At 42.5% G+C, this 8,127-nt stretch overlaps 1 pseudogene; it reads right to left on the bottom strand.

Moving 5' to 3' along the window:
- Positions 1-2,739: 2,739 nt before the first annotated feature.
- Positions 2,740-4,013, bottom strand: LOC131824473 (heterogeneous nuclear ribonucleoprotein A1-like; annotated as a pseudogene).
- Between the last annotated feature and the right edge of the window lie 4,114 nt (positions 4,014-8,127).

An 8,127-nucleotide genomic window follows, 5' to 3' on the forward strand; every position in this document is an offset into this window, starting at 1 on the left:
GACTTTCTGCTGTACTTGGTTTCCAGACTTCTGTGTTCCCAGCACTGACAGCCCCTGAAAGGCAGTGCACACTTCTTGACCAGTGTCATGGGAAGAAAACATGGCTGAAACTCGAGGTTGAGGCTAGCACAGTATGACCCAACGCAGCACAGTATGACACTGTGGTTAAGAATGTCTTCTCAGAAGATGTGGAGAAAGGGGAACCCTCTTACACTGTTGGTGGGGATGAAGTTGGTGCAGCCACTTTGGAGAACAGTGTGGAGATTCCTTAAGAAATTAAAAATAGAGCTTCCCTATGACCCTGCAATTGCACTACTGGGTATTTACCCCAAAGATACAGATGTAGTGAAAAGAAGGGCCATCTGTAATTCAATGTTTATAGCAAGCAATGGCCATGGTCGCCAAACAGTGGAAAGAACCAAGATGCCCTTCAATGGATGAATGAATAAGGAAGATGTGGTCCATATACACTATGGAGTATTATGCCTCTATCAGAAAGGATGAATACCCAACTTTTGTAGCAACATGGGTGGGACTGGAAGAGATTATGCTGAGTGAAATAAGTCAAGCAGAGAGAGTCAATTTTCATAGGGTTTCTCTTAGTTATGGAGCATAACAACATGGAGACATGGGGAGATGGAGAGAAGGGAGCTGAGGGAAATTGGAAGGGGAGGTGAACCACGAGAGACTATGGACCCTGAAAAACAACCTGAGGGTTTTGAAGGGGCGGGGGATGGGACATTGGGGGAACCAGGTGGTGGGTATTGGGGAGGGCACGTATTGCATGGAGCATTGGGGGTGGTGCATAAACAGTGAATCTTGGAACACTGAAAAAATAAAATTAAATTAAAAAAAAGAATGTTTTCTCGGGATTATAACTGAATTCTCTGGACTCAAATCCCAGGTCTGTCAGTTGTTTAATCTTTTTAAGGCATCAGTTTTCTTGCTTTGTCATGGAAAATCTAGTACGTAACTAGCAGTGCTGCTAACTAGCAGTGTTTTATACTGCATATATTGTAACTAGTTGTAACTGGCAGTGTTTTATATTGCATATAAAAGCAATTAACTCAATGCTTGACTCATGCTAATGACCCAGTGAACAGTATCTACTAAATTTGTGGCATGGTTCTTTCTTTCATCCTTCCCCTGTGCACAAAACCTTGGAGACTGAACAACTCCATGGATTTCATGAGGAAAAATGCTCGCAGAGTCACCTAAAGGAGTGATCCTCAAGCTTATATTCTTGTCTTTCAGACAGAGAGCCCTTTCACCAATTCAAAAGGGCTCAGGAAAGTCTGCATCCCCCAAAAGCTAAAGAATGAGGTATTCCCTATTTTCGGACATAAGAGCTGGGCTCTGCTCCCATCCCTTGGGCCTCTCCACTTCATTGCTCTACAGTTGCATTTCAGCAGTCAGCGTCTGCTTCTTTCCCCCTGGGGGCTTTCTCAGAAGCTTGGAGAAGCTCTGATTGCAAGGCAGGCTGGGAGTGCTGGGAATAAATACCCCCAGGGAAGCCAATTTATTCTTCTTCGGTGGGACAGTCCTGAAGGTGTGGGTTTTACAGTTTGCTCAAGATTTCCCTTGGGCTGAAGCTTCCATTTATCCACAGTGGTGGAGGGATTGATCGTGTGTTCAGTATGTGCTATCTTTCTTCAAGGGCTCATGTTTCCTGTCTGACTCATGTTTTCTGTACCTTCCATACCAACTGTGAACACTTCACTGGTTTCAGGGTCATTTTCTGGGGGAGCCCCCTTAAGACAGTGGGGTTAAGCTCAGGGAAGAAAGATCACTCGTGGTGCTTCTTGAGGGCTGACAGTCTCTCATTTGCTTCTGTTTTCCTAGCTCTGAGGAAAATGCGGGGCTCCTGGTAGTCAACCCGTATGGGCTTCATTAAGGGAATAAGACAGAAGTAACACCACAGTTCTTGAGGAAGCAAAAGAGAAAACTATGTAATCATTATTTAAAGTATGACTAGCATTAATTTGTATAGCAATTCACCATTTAGAATTTTCGAAAGCAGTTTCATAGACTTCACTTGAAGGTATTTTACAGATGAGGAAACAGAGTCACAGAGCACATGGTCTCTTATTCCAGGCCATGCTGTGAGTGATGGTGCCGAAAGTCACAACAAGCTCCTTCACACGGTGTCAAGTTCCTGCTGTCGCTGTGAGAGCCTCAACTTGGCGGCAGTGTGGCGCTTCTGCCACCGTCGATGAGGAAGGCATGTTCCGCTGTTGTTTCCCCCAGAGACACCACAGTGAGCTTGATTCCAGTGCCTTCTTTTCTCTTCTATTGAATTCCTCCGATGGAGGGGTTCTTAACCTGGGTCCACGCCTGGGCCTGGAGGACTTAGTATTTGCATTCACATGTGCTTTTCCAGAAGGGGATCCCTAGCTTCCATCTTCCTCTCAAAAAGGTCCGTGACCCCAATAAAAAGCCATTGTCCCAGGTGCTGCTGCTAATAGTGCCTTGCTCTTTAGTTAAAATTCGGATGACAAAGTACTTTCACTGTTTCTCTTCCCCTCCCTACAACAGCCTAAGATTTCTTAATGAATTCAACCCTTAGCAGCAGGATTCTTTTTTCTATAGAAAAAGAGTTGGGACAAACCCCTCCATCCCCTGAATATGCATATTAATACTCTTTTTCTGTATGTTAGGATGTCACTGGAGCTTCCTTTTTTTTTTTTTTTTTTCATGATCAGACTATTACATTTAGCAATCAACAGCATGGGTGCAAAAAAAAAAAAAAATCTACATTAAAACCCTTTGTTGGAATGCTTTACACTTTCCACAGAACAGAAACTAAAATAACCTGTTATACAATTAGTCACAAATACAGTCCTCGAGTTTTTTTGCCCATACACATGAGTATTGTCTAAAACATGTCTTCTTTGTAGCAGCTAGGCCCTGCCACCACTGTGCTTGGCTGAGTTCACAAATCTGTTGTAACCTGTAGCTTCCCTGTCACTTCTCTGGCTCTCCTCTCCTGCTAAGCTTTGTTTCCTGGCAGTAATTAAAACCTTCTGCCACTGCCATAGCTGCTGCTGCTGCTGCTGGAACCACCATAGCCACCTTGGTTTCGTGGTTTGGCGAAGTATTGGCCTCCACCACCATAAGGGCCAGAGCTTCTGCCTCCAAAATTGCCTCCTTTCATGGGTCCAAAATTTGAGGATTGATTGTTGTAATTGCCCAAATCATTATAGCTTCCGCCACCTCCAAAGTTGCTTCCATCATTACCAAATCCGTTATAGCCATCCCCACTGCCACCATATCCACCACCACCTCGACTGCCACCAAAGCCACCTCGACCACTGAAGTTTCCTCCGCGACCAAAGTTGTCATTCCCACCAAAACCACCTCCACGACCACCACCAAAGTTTCCAGAACCACTTCAACCTCTTTGGCTGGATGAAGCACTAGCCATCTCTTGCTTAGAGAGTGCTTTCCTTACTTCACAGTTGTGGCCATTCACAGTATGGTATTTTTGAATGACAATCTTGTCTACAGAATCATGGTCATCAAATGTTACAAAAGCAAAACCCCTCTTTTTGCCGCTGCCTCGGTCAGTCATGATCTCAATCACTTCGATTTTCCCATACTGTTTGAAATAACCTCTTAGATGATGTTCTTCAGTGTCTTCTTTAATGCCACCAACAAAAATCTTTTTCATAGTTAAGTGGGCACCAGGTCTTTGAGAATCTTCTCTTAAGACAGCCCTCTTTGGTTCCACAACTCTTCCATCCACCTTGTGTGGCCTTGCATTCATGGCTGCATCCACCTCCTCCACAGTGGCATAGGTGACAAACCCAAAGCCTCTGGAGCGCTTGGTGTTCGGATCTCTCATTACCACACAGTCTGTAAGTGTTCCCCATTGCTCAAAATGGCTCCTCAGACTCTCATCGGTTGTTTCAAAGCTCAGACCTCCGATGAAGAGCTTCCGCAGCTCTTCAGGCTCTTTGGGAGACTCTGACTTAGACATGACGGCGGTGGGAGGGGAGACTTAACGATGCTTACTCGGCGGCGTCCACAGGCAGAAAGGAGTAACCTAACGAACGTATCTCTGGAGCTTCCTTTTTAATTCAAGACTCTGCAATATAGGGCAGCCACTAACTTTCCTATTTCATCCCCCTTTGGTCGTCTCCATCTTCCCAACTATAGGGTGAGAACAGAATGACCAGCTGGTCTCATTTCCTGAGCCTTCCTTTCCTTTGCTCTAGCCTTTCACACAGCATAAATCCTGTTTGAAATGCTGTCCCTCAGATCTCTTGCCCATGGAAATCCTACCAGTATCTCGAAGCATAACTCAGATGCCCTTTTGTCAGCCAAGCCTTTCCATCCTAATATTGAATGATATTTATAGTGATAGCTAACATTTATTGAGGGCTTGCTATGTACCAGGCGTGATGTTAATAAGTTTTTGGTAAATATTTAAACCAAAACCTTTTAAGGTTTAGAAAGATTAAAGAGTGTTAGCTTCTGTAACAAATACAACAAAACAAACAAAAAATAATCTCTGTAGCTTAACAGAGTCGAAGCTTATTTCTTAGGAAGGTAAGTTCTAAAGTGTTTCTGTTGAGCAGGAAGGCAGGATTGAGGGTCTTGGCTCTCTCCATCTTGTGGCTTTAGTATCTTTAACAAGTAGCTTCCAGGCTTGCTGGCTTGGGGATAAAGGATAAATGGGCACATGTGGGAAGCTTTTATGGGCCAATCCTAGAAAATGGCATGTATCATTTTTCACGCGTGTCCTATTGCCAAAAAAGGAGTCATATGGCCAGGAGATTTGAACTAGCTTATGTCGAGAAGGAAGAGGAAATAAATTTGGTGAGAATTTAGAATTGTTTGCCACAAGGCATTCAGATGGGAATTAGAGGGTCATGGCAATGTTGAATTTTACCTGAGCTTTCTATTCCTGGAAAACAGTAGCCACTCAGTAGTCCCTCCACTCTATTGTATTCTAGGAAATGGCTTACTGCAAAAAGACACTTTTCCTCATATGACTTAGGCAAGACTGACAGATGCCCCTTTGTTTACCTGTGAGGAGGCCCGACACAGACTCTCTAAATTTCCATTCTACAGACTCTCTAAATTTCCACTCTCTGCTTCACAGATGATTCGCTGAATGGTTTGCCCATTTAATTAATCAGAACAAAATGCTGTGAACCGTACACTTCGGCTAACTTTCTCTTCCTCCCCAAGGTTCCCGACTCACCCTTCCCCTGAGCCAGCCAGCAACACCTTCTTACCTGCCCCTCCCAAGAATAGGCTGATTTCAGGGTAAAGCGTTGTCTGATCTACTGTCAGGTCACTGCCATGCCCATTTGTTCACCCCATCCCCCCCTTCTCATAACAGCTTCTTTCATGCCACAGTACTTCCCCTTAAAGAAAAGCCTCTTTCTGCGTAACTCAGACACTGGCAGATCCTATGGTTGGGGTATTCTGCCTATGGTTATTGACCCTTACTTCCTCTTGCCATAATCTTTTAGAATAATGTCTCACCTTACGTAAATTTGGCTCTGGGTTTTTTGTTTGTTTGTTTGTTTGTTTTTGTTTTTGTTTTGTTTTTTGAGAACAGAGATTTGAGCCCAGGGCTTCTGACTTGAATGGACCCTCAGATTGCCTCCTGGGCAAAAATGGCTCCTGCTTACTATGTACTCCTTGGCCCCCTACCTTTTCCACCCTGCAGAGTCATCACACACTCAGGCACTAGAGTTTCCAGCCCTCTGCTTTTAGAATTGGAAGCGTGTGACTCATTTGAGTCAATGAAATCCAAGTGGACGTGATGCATCCTCTCAGGCAAAGCCAGCCTCCTGTGGCTCCCCCTCATTCTTGAACACCCCTCAGGAGAAGTTAGAAAATGTCAGCGTCAGAAATGCAGAACACTTGAAGCCTCAGTCATTGCATAGGGGAGAGACCTCCCCCAAAAGCTACCAACCAGAATGTGCACATCAGGCATTTGAGGTTTGGGGACATATAACAGACTCTTCTGACTAATATACTTGACAATAGTAGCAACACATTGGGTACAACAAAAATATCCCATGACATGGGACTAGAAATCCCTCATTCTTCATACAAATGCCTCTGTATTTAGTAGCTCCCTTCAGTCCTTACCACAATGTATTTTGCACTGGGATTGGGTCTATTTTCTCTCCTTACGCATCACTGAGGTCTTCAAGACAAACATGGGCATAGTCATAGTCACCCACAGGATTTAGCAGTTTCTTGCATATAACAGGGACTGAGTGTTGGAAGAGTGAATAAATGAACCATCTGATTCTGTTTTCAAAATGACCTTTTCTAATCAGCAAGACAGATATTTATTTTCATTATAGAAATAATGCAACGCAAAACGTTTGGGAAAAGTTTGTTTAAAAATCAGTTTTAATCCTATTGCTTTTGTCTGTTATCATCTTTGCATATTTTCTTTTTTAAAATTTTTTAAAGTTTTTATTTATTTATTTGACAGGCAGAGATCACAGGCAGGCAGAGAGGCAGGCAGAGAGAGAGAGGGTGAAGCAGGCTCCCTGCCGAGCAGAGAGCCGGACTCGGGGCTGGATCCCAGGACACTGGGACCATGACCAGAGCCGAAGGCAGAGGCTTAACCCACTGAGCCACCCAGCTGTCCCTGTATATTTTATTTTTTCATATACTTTTTTCCATATTTGCGACCACAGGACACATGCTTTTCTCAGTGTAATTTTATAGCATGGTTATTTGTACATGCTGCTACTTTGCCCTCCCAGCCATTGTTCTTATTTCCTGTTTATACAAATTTATGTAATTTATTTATCTGCTCTCATATGCACTATGCAAATGTAGCCTCAAAAAATCCTTATGCATAGAGATTTTCTATGTACTTATTTCATTTCTTTGGAATGAATTTTCAAATGTAAGATGACTATGTCAAAGGGTGTGAGCATTTTATTATTGTTGATACATATTACCAAGTTGGTTTCTAGAATATTTGTACCTGTTTGCAGAGAATTACTGTACTCTTGCCTGCATAATTAAGAATGAAAGATTTATTTGGAATTAGATATGAAATATCTCATTATATTAAACCACATTTTTTCAATTACTTGAAAGAGAGAATACTTTTGAATTGTTTTCTAGTTGTGTTTTTTTTTTTTTTTTTGAATTGTCTTTTCTTATCCATTTAAACCATTTTTTTAACTTAAAAAAATGTATTTGTGCCATGCAATGTTCTGTGTGGTGCAGTGGAAAACAAGAAGTCTTTGTCTTTAACAAATGTTTATCTCAATGGGAAGAGATAGGAAGTCAACAAGTAAACAAGTAAGGGTGATCACCAGTACCAGAAAGGTTTATGGAGGAAATGTGCAAGATTGGTGAGAACTCTTCTTAAGGGAGCTGAAGAGTACCCTCTGAAAAGGGGATGATTTCTCTGGGAAATGGGAAAAAGTAGGTTATATAAAGAAGTTACATTCAGTTATCTGGAAGGTGAGAATTGCAAGCAAAGAGATGAGTAAGTATGCACCATTAGGGTATAAGCAGTCTTGGCATGGCCTTGGCAGAAAGATGAGACTCTCTGGAACATAGTGAGCATGGGGTATGAGATGAGGTTGGGGGTTTGGGTTAGGACTAGAACATCAAAGTTTTCACTGGCCATCACAGGGAATTTGGGTTCTGTTCTAGATGAAACAAGAAACACTTTCAGGGTTTTAAATATGGCAGTGATATGATATAACTTAAAAAAAAACATTTTGACTGCTGTGTGAATAAATTTGAGATAGAAGAGGCATATCCACATTTGCAACAACGTGGCTGGAACTAGAAGGTATTATGCTGAGTGAAATAAGTCAACCAGAGAAAGACAATTATCATATGATCTCCCTGATATGAGGAAGTTGAGAGGAAACATGGAGGGTTTGGAAGGTAGGAAAAGAATAAATGAAATATGATGGGATTGGGAGGGAGACAAACCATAAAAGACTCTTAATCTCACAAAACAAACTGAGGGTTGCTGGGGGGAGGGGTGTAGAGAGAGGGTGGTGGGGTTATGGAAATTGGGGAAGGTATGGGCTATGAAATGTGTAAACCTGGCAATTCACAGACCTGTACCCCTGAGGCTAATAATACATTACATGTTAATTTAAAAATAAAAAATTA

Source organism: Mustela lutreola, chromosome 2, assembly GCF_030435805.1.
Source record: "Mustela lutreola isolate mMusLut2 chromosome 2, mMusLut2.pri, whole genome shotgun sequence".
NCBI lineage: Eukaryota > Metazoa > Chordata > Mammalia > Carnivora > Mustelidae > Mustela > Mustela lutreola.